An 18089-nucleotide genomic window follows, 5' to 3' on the forward strand; every position below is an offset into this window, starting at 1 on the left:
ACACACACACACACACACACACACACACAGACTGTTGGTTTTGCTTATCTGGAGAGTCTTTACTGATTTGAAAACTCACCTTTGCCTCCCAGTTTTCCATGCTTTTATTTTTCACTCAAGTTCTCCCAACACCACTCATGCCTCTGCTCCCAGAAATCCCTTCCAGTCACCTTTCTCTGCAGACAGGAAGCTCGCACCTTTGCCTCTAGATCAGGAGTGAAGATGCTGCTAATGACCAGATGGAAAACACCTTTTCAGGCTGTATAGTTTAAATAGCCTCTGTGAAACTCCCCCTTTGCCTTGTGTTGCCAAAGCAGCCACAGAGATGGTATAAGTGAACATGGGACCCCATTTCCGTTAGGTTCTTAGAGCCGCTACAAGGACACGCAACGCGTGGCAGAAAATAACAAATGTATTCACCGGGTTCTAGCAGTCAGACCTCTGAAGTTAAGCTGCTTATTTGGTTACAATCAATAGGACAGAATCCTCCCTTGCTTCCATGGTCTAAAACCTGGTAGCCTTTGGCATCCTTCTTGCCTCCCTTCTGCTTCTATGTTGGCAGCATCTTCTCAGCCTGTGGTCTCCCTTGTGTGACCCTGAAAAGGATCATCACTGGGTACAGTGCCCATTGGAAATTCCAGGAATATTATATTTGGAGAACTTAATGACATCTACAGAGAGCAATTTCCTTGAGCAAGTTAACAGTAGCAGGTCCTAGGAGTTCAGTTACGGACTTCACTTTGGAGATACCGCCATTCCTTCTAACATGCCGGGCACTTCAAATTTTTAGCCACACCCCAAATAGTATGCATACAGTTATAGGTGAGCCAGACACTACTGTGGCCAAGGTTGGGTGGGACTGATCACTTCTTCGGTTGGTAGGTATGAAAAGTAAACTAGGGGTTAGGAATGAGTGATGAGAAAATTGTCAGGCAACTGAGGCCAAGGGTCTGGAAGCAACTGTTCTCTGACCTTCACTACTCAATCCCTCAAGGCTGCTTTTCTCTCTGTACGGAACCTGTGAGTTCCACGCCCTCCTCTCCCCTTTGCCTGTTTCTGGTTGAAGAATTCTGTCTTAAACAAAATATTATAAGGGTAGAAAAATCTCCCTTTGGGCTAAAGAATAAGATCTCTGGCTTTGAGGAAGCTAGAATATTTCAGCTGGGCTGGATGTAGTCATCTAGATGAAAGACCACCTCGATGTAAGTAGGCTCTCTTTACACGAAGCTAAAGGGATGGGTGGAATAGTCAGTCCTTTAATGAAATACTGTATTTTTTCTTTTCCTTCTCACGGCTTAACGGAACTGCCGTCATTCAGCTTCGGAAGTCTGCCCACATGCTGAATCACTCAGAAGAATGGACTTTCTCATTTTTTTTTCTTTCTACCTCTCTTCTAATTAATCTTTCCTTAATGCCTTGGTTTTTCAACATCGTGTGCTTCTTTGTTCTTTGTCCCCACCCACCCCTCTCTACCATGCGGCTGCTTGTCTGCCATTAGTGGCGCCTCCACGCCAGCTTCTTACCTTTCTCCTCCACTCTCCTCTCGGGGCACCTTTTGAGGTGTGAAGCTCCCCTGACCTTTTAAACTCCAATAAGATTGTCCTTGAGTTTCCATTTGAGTTCACTCTTTTATTAATGAGACTAAGAGTCCTAAGAGGGAATCTCAATTTTTCTCGAGTTAACTGGGGACCACAAGGACCAGCGCGCCCTTAATTCCAGTCACAGGATCTGCAAAATTACTTCATATTATTCCAGCGACAACTGGGCTCTTGGTTTCAGGCAAAACCACCAAGAAATGTGTGCTTCTTATGATGCACCAGTGTCTACCCCTCTTCCAGAACAGGAGAGAATGGAAAGCAGAATGCTTCCCTACTGAAAAATCCTTCCAAGGCTGAGGGGAGAAAGAAAGTGTGCAATTTTCATGAAACAGGGGTCACTTTGTGCATCTCCTCGTGATTTAATTTCAAAAAGTCATTGTACTTTAGCTCTTAGCAGAAATAAGCTTGGGAGGTAGCCAGGGTAATTGTGTTCCAAAAGGCGACCGTGGAAGTGGGGTTCTCAGCTCCCTTGGGAGTTTTCTTTCTGCAATCTTTCTGGAGCTGAGCATCATTAGACTTTCCAGTAGTTGCAGTACAAGCCGCTCTTTTGAGGTGGCCATTCACAGCCTCCTTGAAGGACCACATCTAGTCCTTCCTTAAAACATGAAGTGCATTTGAAGGAGGGCGGGGCTGGTGGGTTTTTGTTTGACTGAATTTTTTTTTCAAAGGAAAATAAGCTAACGGGTGCTATTATTTCTTTATTTTTAATGAAGGACGTGGAAGGCGGTTTTCATGAGTAGTGTGGAGAGCTCATTAATGCATCCTGCATTCTGGGTTGGGGCTAAGATGTCCCGGCTGCTGGCTCCAGTTCTCCTCTGCTGTTTTGTTGGGGGAGAAAACAGAAAGAAAGCACCCATTTTCTTCTGACTTCATCATCTCATTCCTATTCGAACGTCCAAACAAACAGCGCAAGGTCCTTTCTGCTGAGTTAAGACTTTTGACAATTTGGGGGGGAAAACAAAGCTTTCTTCCCCTCCACCCAATCTGGATGACATGAAAAGAAGCCTTGGTAGACTCGTTCAGGTAAAGGTTTGGGTTATAACTGAAATAAGAATTACCAAAGACACACAGGAAATGCTGGTACTTCTCATATATGCAAATGTGGCCTTTCTTCAGCTTAATGTGAATAACCTTGCTTGGGCGACAACAGGAGACACAATTACAGTGCAGTCACAGTTCCAAAAATTCACTCTTTTTTTTTTTCCCAACTAATATGGCACTCTTTAAGAGAAACAGAGAGAGACAGAGACACAGAGGCAGAGATGAGAGAGAAAAAGCCAGAAAAGAAAGGAAGGAAAGAAAAAGGAGGTATGTCGTTTGGGTTTCAGATACCAACACAAAAAGTACCGATTTTATCTGGGTTTTATTTTCTGTTAAAAAGTCTGCTATGGTGCAAGTCCTGTCAGAACAAAGTAGCAATAAAGAAGTTTTATGCCTGCATTGCCTTCATTATGGCTGGGTTTAACAGTAATGGAACATGGGTCAGCCAATGTGGGGAGTGACAGTGGGTGTTATTCTCCACCGAAGAATGCGTAAAATAGCCGTGTTTATTGCCTATCATTTTTCAATGATTTTATGCCATCATCTGGGAGATGGGAGAGATGACACTGTGGCAGGCAGGAATGTAAATAAATTAAGCATTAAGAACCAGCAAGTTGTAATCATCGTTCTTTGAGAATGCACTAAACAGTTGCCATCAGAGAAATGGACGAGAAATTGCATTCAAATTGCAGTTCTGGTCGGCGATGCTCACCAGCAAAAGAAGGCTTGGGTGAGAGAGGATGTCTGAGGGGAGAAGGATGCCTTTTGAGTGTGCTGGGAGCTACAGAATTGCACGAGGCAAATGATGTATGGGTCACTTTGCCTTCCTAAGTGAAAGTATCAAATATTGATGAGCACACAACATAAATGAAGTCTCTGCCGATATATTACCGTTTCCTTCATGAAAACCTTCAAGGCTGCTAAGCGGGAGAACCATGTCAAATGCAAAACCCTTGTATCGTAATGTCTCTCTCATAATGGCTGATTTAATTATTGAAGAGATCCCTTTAAATATTGAGATTAATTGGGATGCCAGGCATGGAGGCACACTGTGGCAAATCCAACACTCAAGAAGCTAAGGCAGGAGGACCAGGAATCTGAGCCCAGCCTGGGCTACACAGGGAGCTCCAGGTCAGCCTGGGCAACAAAGTAAGACTGTCTCAAACTACAAAGACACAAACAAAAGATTTTCTGGGAATAAAGGTGTTAAGGAGGTAGCTTTGGTTTTTTTTGTTGTTGTTGTTGTTGTTTGTTTGTTTCAAATGTGGGTTCCTCATGCTTGTCCCTCTTCTTTTAGGAAGATAATGGAGATTGTGCAGCAAAATGTTTATCTCAGGGTTATTCAATTAATGTTTGGCTGTCAATGCTGTAGGTTTTTTTTTTTTTAAATATATTCCACACTTTTCCAGATTTTCAGTTTAGTGGGAGCAAATGTGACTTTCCTGGAAATGTCCTTTAGAGAATAAAACTTTTTATTTCTTAAATCGTATAATCTTTTTTTCTAATGTATAAGAACTACTTTATTTATGAGGACATTTCAATGCAGAGGTGACAATCTGGGTTTCATTTTTCACCAGACTCTGATTCAATAAGTCTTGCCATTTATCAGCTGGGAGCCTATAGGCTTTTTCTTTACTTGTGGAGGCTTTTTTTTTTTTTTGGTCATTTCACAAATAAGACAGAAATATTCTTGTATCTTGTAAACCCTTAAACAAGGTAGCACATACAATATTTGCACAATTAACATCTAGGAGACATGTTGGTGTCACGGTCCATACAGCCATGCAGTTGTTCCTGGCACAGTACAGACTGGCACTCAGCCCATGTTGACTGAGCTCCTGCTGTATGCCAGGTACTCCAATAAATGTTTCGTGTATGTCAGCTCGTTCACTTCCGACAATAATGGATCTCACATAATCATGTTTTGCAGTGAGACCAAATGAAGCTCAAGGAATGAGTAACCTGCCCACGGACTACGCACTACTCCCTGCCAAGTTGAATTTGGATCCAACTCTTCTAACAAGTGAGGGCCTCTCTCCATCGAATGTGACCTCAACCACATACACCAGCCAAGGGAGGAGGTCTGAACTGAACCTAGGAAACAAAAGCCTTGTCTATGACTACATTGTTTTAATTTTCTAAATAGTTCACTTATAATTCTTTAGACCTGTCCTAGCTACGTAATACAAACGTTCAAGATAAACTGGCTTGACACAGAGGTGAATTTAGAGACCAAAACAATTCAGTAGCTCCTGCCTGTGTTTCATCTCACACCTAACTTTGGGCTCCATCATCGTCAAATTCTCTTTTCCCTCCTATTGGTGAAAATAGAATTGGTTGAATAGCTTTCTCCTACAGGTAGCTTCACAATAGAAACAAGGGTCTTGTCTTTCCAAAGGAAATCCTCAAGCTAAGTCTTCTTCGGTCATTTGGGTCATTTGTTCAGCCCTGAGCCAATCACTCTTACACAGAGGAACTAGCCAGAATTGGGCTCATATTCAAACCTGAAAGTAGGGGTAGAGTCAGTTAGTTCACACAGCCTAGGCAGAAGATTGCAAATGGTTTCCCAAGGAAGATAACTGGAACCAAAGAATTGTTCCTCTGTGGAGAGAAATCACATAAAAAGCAAAATAACCCGAACCTCTAAGAGCAAGTCATTTATAGCAGATTTAAACTAATCAAGTGTCCTTAAGAATCATGGCTTTGGTGCCAACAGACTGGATGAATCCCTGTCCTTCACTCTTCATTCTGGGATTTTGAGCGTAACATGCTGTCTCTTTATACCTCACTTTCCTTGTCTATAACACAGCAGGACTCATGGAATTCAGAGGATGAATAACTCTAGTCAGGATTTTAGACATAGTGATGAAAAAAGTATTTGACACAAAGCAGTTTTGTGACTCCTTAAATGTTATGGCCTCAGTTTCTCTCAAAGTAACACAGCCTTGGTCTTCCTTGGTGAGTGCACAGGATAAGAGTGAGATCAGGCCAAGTACACGAAAGAAATAGAACACACTATTTGCAACACACTGAAGAAATAGGAGGTCTTTAGAACTCTACTGATGGGCTGGCGTTGCTGGTAAGCTTACCAGAATCAATGTCTTTGTCATATGTATCTGACATTGTTGTTGCTTGATTGCTTGACCTTTTGCTCACCAGGCTGTTCAAGCTCACTTTATAGTACACCAGGGAGTGCCTGGCTTTCACACAAATGTGACCGAGGTGAGAAGTAAATCATATTGCCCATTTGTTTAAACTTTTGTGTTGTTCACTCAGAAGATGTGAAAGGGTGCTGCTATGATATGACCCCTTTTAATCTTTCTCTCCAAGATTCTATGCCATTGCTTCTAGTTCTCTATCCCCCTTTGATGCCATTCCCTACTTACTCCTTCTGCAGCGTGAACAAGCTAGGTATATTATTGTCACGGGGCCTCTGTGTATACCATTAACTTTGCCTCGTTTATCTCCCTACAACAACCGAGCATCTGGACAAATGTCACCCAGTGCACAGCTCTGCTACTGCTCTCTACCTGCTGTGTCTTGCCCTAGTCTTTAAAAGGCGCTCATCTTCACTTAGCATGTTTTCAAGTATAATCTGTTTCCTTAACTAAAATCAAAGATTTTTTTTTCAGTATTTTCGCTTATGGTCATAGCCTCCCCTGCCAAAGGAGCTGGCCATAGTACTGTTCAATAGATAACTTTTTAGAATGTGGTAATAAAAGATGCCCAGTGCCTAATGCAAAACTCTCTAGAATCCCTATTTAAGAAGGTGCTGGTAGTTTGAAGGCGAGGAGTACAGTCCAGGCGTACACAGGGGGTGCTCTTGAGTCCATCAGGGGGAAGCTAAGAAAGGAGTGCCCTAGGGAGTCAGAACCACAGCCTTGACACTCCAGCCTCTGAGAGGGTAGAGGGCCCCAGAGCAGCCACTCGTGACATCTCGGCTTCATTTTGTCTGGTGTCAGCCTGACCAGATCGGCTATTTTTTTTCAAACAGCTTCCATTCTACAGAGGTTTTGATCACTGTCATCTTGTAGGCAGTGGCTTCTCCCTTGAAAAGTGGGAAGAAGTGAGACCGAGCCGGGTCTGGAGACTTCCTCACGGGGTGGCTTCCTGATAAGTCATTCTCCATGTGCAATGAGTCAGAGATGAATTGTTTTGGGATTTTACAATTTAATTTCCGAAGTTTTCCCCCAGTCTTTTCTACCGTTAATGATTTCTCCTTGGATAAAAATAAGAGTATTTGCTTGTTTCTTGAGAAAGGAAAAGAATTATCCCGTGGCTGCGTTTCTCATATTCGGTGACTGTGACGAATGTCTCCTTGAATCCTTCAGGCATTGTTAAGAATAAAGGGCTTTTAACCTCTTCCTTTTGCTCATTATGTAAATTCTATTTTTTCAGCCTTTTTTCTGCCCCCTTTTACCCAACGTTCACTCCTCTCCCCTTTATTTTTGTGAGTATTTTTTTTTCTTTTGTCTCCTCCCTAAGACAGATATTATTGTTCATACTCATTTGGGGTTGCAGGAGAATATATTAAGCCCATTCATTCACCTTTATATCTATTTTGAATATGGTAAAGGACAAGGAAATAAAAGGAGCTGCTGGGTCTCCTACATAATGGCAGGGAGCTTCCGGGAAAGGCAGAGTCTTTTCTAAGCATTAAGTGGTAAGCCGGTTGCATTGTGAGAGCTAGCCGAGGAGGCAGCATTCTAATCTTTTCTGAGTAACAACAGCTCGAGTAAATTAATTATAGCTTAGGAAATCAACACACTCCCCCCAACAGTTAGGCACAATTTTCCTACAGAAACAATGAGACGCTAGCCTAGAAATAAAATAATCCCCATGGCCGCCGCTGACCTTTGCCCTCATCTCCATTCCCATTTTATGTTTTATGCAGGAGTAACTAAGCAGGTGAATGCCAAAGAACGGGCTGCGATTATTTTTAGTTTAAACAACAGTGCCTGCCCAAGATGAATGTGTGTATGAGATAAATTTGACCCCCGAGAGCCGCTCATCTTTCTCGCTTCTTGCCACTGTCCCTGCACCGCCCCACAAATGGCTCCTGAACGTAGAAGTTACATCATCACATTAAACAGGGATGGGCAGACTTCAAAAGGTTCAGAGCCAAGATGCACCTGGACTTTCAGAGTCAGACTTGAAAGCGGGCTCACATTAAGTGATCCGTGAAGCCATGGTGGAGACAGCTAATACTGTTGTCAGATTTCTCTGAATAGTTTTTATATGAGACAAATTGAATGCAGGACTTCAAGGCTTCAACATTATTCCCTCTAAACTGGTACTGTGAAGGAGGAGAGCGGTTGAAAATTTTTACCAACATTGAATATTAAAAAGGGTACTTGTATGTATCCGTCCTCATGGCCAATCGTGTAACACACTGTGTCCATATAGTCATTAAATAGGAAAATCTGTGTAAGTCTTAGTTTGGGACCCAATAAAACAATGCTATTTATCAATTGCTGTTTTTATTTGTTGGATATGCCAACAGTTACTCATTCAGCAAACATGTTTTGGGCTTCCAAGACACTGGGACTTCCAAGACACTCTGGGTTTTTTTGTAAGTACCTCTTCCTTCGTGGTCTCAATAAGGAATTATCTACATTTATATGAAACCCCCATCTATAGTGTTGATGGAGGAAGGTCATTGGTTAATTAAATAAAGAAGCTGCTTGCCCTGATAGGTTAAAACATAGGTGGGAGGAAGAGGAAGTGAGGTCAGACTCGACAGCTCTCCTCTCAGGAGCAGACGCCTCAGAGAGACACGATGCTCCACTCTGCGGGCAGAGGCGAGAGCTCTGCTCTCTAAGGCACACGCGATGAAGCTCCGACCCAGGATGGACGTAGGCTAGAAGCTCCCTGGTAAGCCACCTTGTGGGCTACAGCAGATTATTAGAGATGGGCTAGTCCAGGTGCGAGAGTTAGCCAAGAAAATGCTAGATATAATGGGCCAAGCGGTGTTTAAAAGAATACAGTGTCTGTGTAATTATTTCGGGGCATAAGCTAGCCGGAGGCAGCCAGGGTGCGGCTGGGGTTCTGAGGACGCAGCCCCGCCGCTCTTATTACTACATAGTGTTTAATAGCAAATGTATCACCCTGGTAAAATGACATTTCTATTTTAAGGTCTTCAAAGCGAAATGTAAATGAGTGGATGTTGGTTATCACTTTCAGGATAACAAAATAGAGCTGCATTTTTGAAGAGTCTTTCCGGCATATAGTCTTAAAGATGCTTGTGAAATATCACTGTCCTGTCCCCCTTTTTTTTTCTAGGGATATGAGTTCCTGCTCAGGCACTTCTGTAGTACAGCACCATGTAAGCAAACAGTAGACCGTAAACACCTGTGTAAGCGAAGGAGACAGTAGACCCTAAACACCTGTGTAGCATCAGTGACGCCACTAGAAATCCTCCCTGAGTCATCATTCCTGGAAAGAAGATGACCCTGAAAACCTGAGTCATCCTGAAGGCCAAGTGGTAATGTCCTCCTAGGTAGCATGGACCAGAATCTTAATAAGAAGCTTGGGAATTAGTTAAACCTCAAATTCAGATTTCCCGTCTACAAACAGTTGTAAGACAAAATATTATCTACTCTGCATACATAATCAGGCCTTTGTTGGTTGTGTTAAGAACACAATTTTCTTGTATTTGTACAATCTCAGGAAAATCATTTGGGAATTTTCTGAGTTCCTATTTATTCATGTCATTTCTATATTAAGGTTTACTTAGGAAAGCACCAAGATGTCTAGTCCTGAGGCTACAGAACTATGCATAAAGAAATGCTAGTTAGGACAAAGGATTATGAAAAGGGATAGTGTAATCTTTTCATTACGCTACTCAGACCAGTATAACATTTAAAACAAATTGTTTTCTATAGTTTTCCACTTACTAGTGCTGGACAAACTTTGTTGCCTATGGGAGGGGAACTCCCAGAAATCAACGCATGGAGAAGAGGAGAATATTGTGTTGCTGGGTTTAATGCCACCACCCCTAACCACCATCTTTATTCAAGAAAGGAAATCACAGGCTCTGGCCATCCACCACATAGGCTGTGTGACTAGCAGGGATTTGCCCCAGTAAAGGCCATTGCTAAGAACTAGCTTTCGTCTTGATGACAATTGCTGACCTTTCCTGCCCTAAGCACCAGAGGCGAGAAACAAGGATGCTTCATCTTCTGATCTGCATGTAGGATCTGAGGGCACAGGTCTGGAAGGAATAGACTTACAGCTTCCTGTAGTCAAGACTGCAGCAGCATCCATCCTCACCAATTTCAAGGAGAAGGCATCAAAGCCGTGCTTTCTTCTTGCCATTGTTCTCCTTGGGGGAACGAATGAGGTTCTGTCAAGGAAACTGGGATTTTCTGAAGGGTCCTATGAGTTCTCCTGGAAGTAGCCGTATCTTCTTCTTCCCTTGAAGTGATGATAAACAACCTTTTGGATTTGGTCTGTGCCACTGGCATGGGGCTCTGCTTTGCTCGTATTGTCTTGTTTAATCCCCACAACAACTACACAAGACAAACCTCATGCTGATGCCCAGCACTTGGAAGCTTGCAAAATGAAAATAATTGCAAAATTAGTAAAATTAGGAGTTGATGTCTATTGCTTTCCAAGAGCCATGATTGCCAAGAGTCCGTAATTGTTTTGTCTAAGAAATGCTTAACAGTATTAAATATTTAGTAGGAACCCCAAAACATTCGTATACTTAATAGCTATATTTACTGTACTAAAAATCTAAAACTGAAAATATTGATAACACAAAATCATGGAGGAAAGAAAGCATTCTATTAGTCACTGAGTGGTACCAACACCTGTTATTTAGCCTCCAGAAACTTCCATGGCACACTCAAGAGAGCATGGCGGTAAAGGAGGCAATAACATTTTGGTATAACTATGAAAATATTTTGACCTTGTGTACCCTCTAGAAGAGCTTTGGGTTTAAATGGAAATCCCTAAGCCACACTCAGAGAATACTTATTGCAAGCTTCCTCCCTGTACTGTATGCTATGGCCTTGTATGTCTAATGTAATATTCAAACTGAAAGAAATATCTGCAGATTAGAAAGAGAATTTATAATCCTCAAATACTTTATTTGCATAGCCAGAAATGCACCCCCTTAGCTCTTTTCAATGTGATTAGAGTCTTCATTTTTCTCTCTTCAAACAGCATTTGAAGGCTATTGTTATCATCAGTTGTGTTCATCAACTTTTCATGGTTATAATGAAATACCTGAGCTGATTGTAAAGAGAAAGGGTTAAAGGTTCTGGTCCGTGCGATTCATGCCTTTGTTGATCTTGAGCCCTGTAGTAGGAGGAGCTGTTTGTTCATCCTGGCTGCCCAGAACTTGAATAATCACACAGAAATTATATTAATTAAAACACTGCTTGGCCCATTAGCTCTAGCTTCTTATTGGCTAACTCTGATATTAATTTAACCCATTTTTATTAATTTGTATAGCAACACGTGGCAGTGGCTTAGCGGCAAAGATTCGGCATGTCTGACTCTGGAGGCTCCATAGTGTCTCTGACTCTGCTTTCTTCCTCCCAGCATTCAGTTCTGTCTTCCCTGGCTACCTAAGTTATGCCCTATCAACAGGCCAAGGCAGTTTCTTTATTCATTAATGGCAATCACAGCACACAGAGGGGACTCCCACATCAGAGTCTCTGGTAAAGCATGCTATTATGGAGATATTATGCATAGCTAAACAAAACTCCACGCCTGGGAAGAAAAACAAACAAACAAACAAAAACAAAAGACAAAAACAAGTACAGATCACCCCAGGATTTCTTATTCTCTTTCAAGACCATACCCCCAGTGAGTGACCTAACAACCTTCCTTCCACCTGGACACTTCTCTCAAAAGTTTCTACACCTTCAAATATCACGACCGTAAGGACCAGACCTTTAACACACGTGTAAGCTGTTGAGTGGTACCCAAGACCCAACTCCAGCACCATTTTCCAGAGCTCTCCCTCTGTCCCTGTTCTTTCACCAAAATGCCATATGTAAAGAAATGTAGAAGAACACAACAGTCATCCAGGGACCCGTATGTGCCAGCCAGTAACCTGGGGTCAAGGTCTGCAAGAATGAATGTAACCAACCCCTTTGATCAAGGAGCAGACAACGGAGGATTTTTTTTTTTTTAATCAACTAGCCTTTTGGAAAAACAACATGACACATTAGGGATAAGAGAGCACAAAGTTAGGACATTGAATTCAGCCTTCAGAGATCTGGGCAAATGAAGAAATACTGCTAACTTCACGACTGTATTTCAAAGGGGCTATTTTTAAATCTAACTCCATTATCCAACTTGATGTCACTTTCAACATTGACTTCCAGTTTTCTCCCTTCTATTGAAATGTTGAAGATTTCTTTTTTTATACTCAGACACATTGCTTTGCATTTTCAAAGTCAAGGCTCATTGTTATTCCTTCTCCAGGTCCTTTTGTATCGCTTCCCTGATATCCCTAGTATTCATAATATCTCCCAAATGAGTACCATCTGTGAGTCTCATCAATGGGCTGTCTGTTCCCTATTCTGCCTTATGAATGAAGATGTTAAATAAGAACAGGCATTGTAGGGCAGCTGCTCTCTGCAGCACCTACCAGGGGTACCCTCAGTGTCTATGGCATCTCCTTGCTGATATTCTTTGCATGATGCTAGAGTCCCCCAAGTAGCCTTGAACTTGAAGTGACAGATGCTTGCATGAGTTTTAGAATGTGGTAATAAAAGATGCCCAGTGCCTAATGCAACTTTTGAGTTATGGTACAGCATGGTTTTCTTACATTCCTGTGTCAAGTCCTGGGTTCTGGAAAACAGTTGACAGACATCCTTCACACTACGACTTCCCCACTTGCAGCGCAGAACCATTTTGCTCTTCGCTGATAAACTTTGCAAATCTACTTGCTGGAAGTGTGTTACCTTGAAGTGCAGGGTAACAGCATAAAAATGGATGCCATGCTCCTATGGCAGGAGAGAACCCACAAGGTGGTATTAGCAAGGAGTGTGGTAATAAAGCAACTTGATATCCTTACCCCAACAACCCAGGATGTCAAGAATAGGATTGCCAGAGCTTGCAGAGCCACTTGGAGAGGCTGTTGGTGTGCTGAACGTTACACCCACTCACTAAGGTGGATGAGGGTACTTCCCCCTCCAACTCTCAAGCCAGCAGACAGCATCCATAGAATTTTTTAGAGTTTGATTAACAGTGTTCTGAAATCTGACGGAGATTACCTGTGGTTTGTTCACCCACAGCTAACAGCAAGAAGGCTGACTGTACTTACTAGGTAGTTCATTTTCCCTGTGGGGCATGGTAAGACAAAGCAAAGGGAACTTATTGTTATAGTCTCAAAAATTATTTCAAGGACTTTAAAAGAAAGGAGCTAATGACATCAGTTTCTTCCTGTAGATAAAGAACGGGATGTAAATATTTATGAAGAGCAGAAATGCAGTCATCTGCATCGCAGGAACTGCACACAGAAGTGTGCTCGGGCTGATGCAACCCCAAGGAACTGCGCACAGAAGTGTGCTCGGACTGATGCAACCCCGAGGACCTCATGCATGTTAGTAAGCTTTTGATGCATAAAAAAGAATCTAGAGATTATTTTATCCTTAAAACAACCTTTTGTTTTTCTCCTGATTCTTCAGGTCACTCTATCAAATGGAGCTCAGCTGGATAAGCTGCAGTCTTTGCTGCTTCACACTCATGCCTATGATTGGAAATGAGTCAGTTAAGGCCAAAAGATTAATGTAGCTTTAGCTAGGACAGCTAGCCTGCACCCCATGATCTCCCCATTCTCCAACAGACTGCCCAAGAATTGTGATGGTTAATTTCCAGTGTCAGCTGAAGCTATACCTGTCTGGGAGAAACTGGAAGAGTACTTGTAATAAGGAGGGGGCCACTTGTTGGTTCCTGGCAGTTTAGCCCAGAAATAATCACACAGAATCTGTATTAATTAAATCACTGCTTGGCCCATTAGCTCTAGCTTCTTATTGGGTAACCCTTGCATATCAATTTAACCCATTTCTATTAATCTGTGTATTGCCACGTGGCTGTGGCTTACTGGCTAAAGTTCCATCTGGCTTCAGGGAGGCTCCATGGCTTCTCTCTGACTCTGACCTTCTTTCTCTCGGCATTCAGTTTTGTTTCCCCTGCCTAGCTCTGTTCCCCTATAGCTTGCTATAGGCCCAAAGCAGTTCCTTTATTAACCAATGATATTCACAACATACAGAGGTGAATCCCACATCAAGTACTCTGGGAAGCATTAACTAAAGAAAGACTTTCATGAGGATCAGACAGCATCCTCCAGCACAGGCCCAGATAGATATAAAGAGGCCTGAGAGAAGGTGGCCCTGTTTTTGCATGCCTGCCTTCCCCCCTTGCTGGTAAATGCATCTACTCTGTAGCTGATAACCCTTCACTGACATCAGAGCTGAGTTTCTTCAACTTGTCACTCTTGACTGAAGACTTGGCAGTTTTCCAGAAATCCTCTAGGCCTGTATTGTCAGATCTGGACTGTTGGGGCATCCAGCCTTGAGAACTAAGTAACTGTCAGGCTCTCAGTCTCTCCCATGTGAACACAGCTCACCGATGAACTGCCAAGCCAGGCAATACTTTCCTTTTATGAAATATGTTTTTTCTGTCAGATCTTTTCCTTTAAAGAACCCTGACTAACATTTGTGACATCAAAGCATGCCTCCAAAGCATGAGTGGTCCCTTGAAACTGGAATATCTTTAACTCCTTCATGGTCTGTTGGCCCTGAAGACTTAAAAGAGCAACTCAACAAATTCTGTGGGTGGGCCAAACCTGCATTTCACTTTGACGTATACATTTTTGTTTGTGTTTCAAGAAATTTTAACAAAATGTACCGAATAAGCTTTACCATGTGCTTTTAACACATTATTCCTTTCAAAATATCTAGCCTAATAACAGTTAAAACAGCTAGCATTTTCGACACATATATATTATAGTTGAGATTAAAAATGTACTGCTGAATATGGATTATACTTCAAGTATGAGATGATTTTTTTAATCCTTGTCTACACCTTCCTATAGGTAGCATGGATACAAGTTTGAACATGCAGGGACTTTCTTTCAGCCACTGGGTTACAAGCACCTAGCATGCTGCAGAGGCCAGAGAAGGAAGATTGGCAGAAATAGTGAGGGTATTCATGGCACTAGTGAGCCACCATGTTGTACTTTGCTGCCTGGTACAACTACATGTTCATGGCATGAAAGAATAACACCCTTTTCCTGTGTGTGTTGAGGGCTGCTAGGGTTTCTACTGCATAATCTCACACACACACACACACACACACACACACATAAACAATATGCTTTTATATAAGATGAAATCAGCTCAGATGCACAACTGAAGAGGGATTAGAGAGAGAGAGGAGTCATCAAAACAGGATTAAAAGTGATGTTAGAGGAAACATCAAATAGAGTTTTTCTTGGCAGGGAAAGAAAATGAAGAAGTTGAAACATAGCTTAGAAAAAAATGGTTGAATGGTTAGTATGCAAAGATTATAAAGGAGATGATATTTCTTCTTTATATAAATAAAGAACAAGACTTTAGAGCATAATATTGTTGGACACGTGAATTATATCCATGGAAAAAGTTAAATGCCGGCGTTGTCTCTAAGCATGACTCAGTGTCATTTTCTGGAACTTTTTAATAGAAGGGATTACACTGTGCACAGCAGGCAAATGCTCTACCACTGAGTTACAGACACAGCTCCCTTTCCTAGAAACAGAAAAGAACAGAAACTACATTTTAGTGCGGCGTATATCCCAAATAAAAGTAGATTATGCAATCCATCTTTTGCGTTCATCATCCCTTCATTCTGTCAACAATATCTTAGCTATATAGTTAAAAAATGGACAGATACATAAAAGAAGCCTGCCTCCCTTAATAATGCAGGGTGCGTATTTGAGAGACAAAAATGAATACCTGCGCTAGACTCCAGTCAAAATAAACTCTGCGGTGTGTGTGTGTGTGTGTGTGTGTGTGTGTGTGTGTGTGTGTGTATGTGTGTTTTAATGCATTCTGAGCCAAGATCTGGACTTGGTGATCTTCACAACGCTCATGATTCATAAGGACATCTCCTAATGCAATCATCCAGCATCCCCACTGTCCTCTGCGATCTGCTGTCATCACTTGTCTGAATCTGAAGAGCGGACGGCTTCTGGAAGACCTCCAGCTTAGGATACACTCTCCGGTAATTTAAGTGGGCTATTCATAGCGTAGGTGATTGTTTCCATGCTTGAAATATGCTCCTCTATTAGTCGTGCTGTAATCAACAAACCAGCCTTAATAAGACGGGATCTTGTATTGGGCTAATTATCCTGACAGGGACAACAAAGTTTAGACTGCACTTTGTCCTTTCCTGTCCTACGAGCTCACTCATAAGCCTTAAGGGTTTTCAGACAGCTGCACATGACTAAGTTTTGAATTATTATGCAATACACATAATATATATGCAGATACACACATATACATACATAAATATACACGTACACATAATAAACATACATATACACACATATATATTGTAACATATAACATGCACGATATACATACATATACACATGTATACACACATGCATGTTGTAGCATATACACACATACATGATACACATCCAAATATACACACATGCACATATGTGAGAAAATATTCTTGTATCTAAAGGAAAGCTATTTCTTTGCTCTCAGTGGCTTTGATGTTGGGTGTGAGGGGATCATTTTCTTCACACAGCATTCATTTCCGGGTAACCCGCTGGGAGTTTGAGAATTTAATTTTGTTCTGGTACTCACTACCTAAACTGCAAGCCTCACACCTTAGGGGCTCAGTTCTACAAGACCAGCCCCACTTCAGATGCCAGTCAGAAGTACCGAGTGTCAGAGTAATCACTTCTGCCCAAGCCAAGGGTTTCCATTGCCCGATCTTCAAATTCAGCAATTTGCAGTAACAACCTTCATAAATCAGAAATGCTTCACTTAAATCCATCAAAACAATATCAAGACTATTACTCTACATAGCACAAATCAACCGTCAGATGCAAGGATACATGTGGTGAAGTCCAGAAGGATCCTAAGCACAGAAGCTTCCATGATCAGCAGCCACGGACTGGCTTCCGAGTGCACTTCCCTTCCAACATATGGATGTATTTGCCATGCTAGGAGATGTCCTAACTGTGGAATTTGGGGATTTGTACAGAGATTTATTACACATATGTAGTTTCTTAGAAACTCAATTCCTAAGGACTTCCGTCTTCTTAGTTGATATGGAACGAAGCTGAAAATTTGAGCTTTTCACCATGATCTGTCTTTTCTGTTGAGCATTCAGCATCTTGAAGCTAGCTATAAAGAAGCCCAGTAAAGTTGCCTTAGTAGCAGAAAAGGTGCAATTGTAGTCCAGGATGTCACAAAGCTCCATGTATAACGGTCCTGTTACCACATCAGTGAGAAATTAGCATTTTAAGAAACTTTGTGTCATATATGTGTGCATGTATTCTTAGTGTGTCACAATAGTGAACAAATAATTAATATTTTTGTCTAATTGTAAAATGCAACTTCTCCTCAATAAAGAGCTAGAAGAGTTATGGGAATTCCTTGACACCATTTTGTATGTTTCTTGTCTGTCCTGTGCTAGTCCTAACAGTTGCTGTATGCAGAGAAACGTCTCACTTTGCTTTAGCTGTCTAGTTACTTAGTCTTTGACAATGATTATTCTCAACAATAGCCAAACACCAAATAACATCAATTAACCTTTATGAAGAGCTTAACTTCTCTTCTAGCATAGGCACCGAGGAAACCACTGGCTGGTACAAGAGCTAGGTTGCCTGGAAGGAAAGCTTTAGAAGCCTGCAAGTAGAGAAGCCTTATTTTAAGGTTCTATAGATATGAAAATCTTACAAAATTTGAGCCAGGATTTCCTAGGAGCAGTTCTTTGAACTCTGGTCTCACTACGTGGCCTTTCCCTCTGAGTCAGATCGTGTAGATGTGGCTGTAGGCATTTGGAGGGATACGAATGGAAGAAAGTGCAGTTGCTCATACATGAATGCATTGACTGGAATGTGTTTATGGGTCCCATCTCTGCCATGCATCCTTCAGGTGTTCCTGGTCTTCCTTGTTAAAAAGAAATACATCAATAAAAATATAAAAATAAAAGAGCTTCCATGTATTGCTTCTCTCAGTCTCCCACTAGCTTACTCCATGGCCCCGAGGTGCAAAGTCAGAGGTCATATGGTCAGGACACAATGTGCTGTGTCACAGGATGTATGTGGGTCCTGGAGGAAAGACTGTGGTTGAACACATACTGAGCCAGAGCATGTGTGGGTAAAACCCACTTCTCATCCGTGTTGGCGTTAAATCTCTTCTCTCCTGTCAAGAATATGTGGGTTAGAGCCTGAAACCTGCAATCACAAATATTCCAAACATTCAC

Source organism: Microtus ochrogaster, chromosome 24, assembly GCF_000317375.1.
Source record: "Microtus ochrogaster isolate Prairie Vole_2 chromosome 24, MicOch1.0, whole genome shotgun sequence".
NCBI classification, from domain to species: Eukaryota; Metazoa; Chordata; class Mammalia; order Rodentia; family Cricetidae; genus Microtus; species Microtus ochrogaster.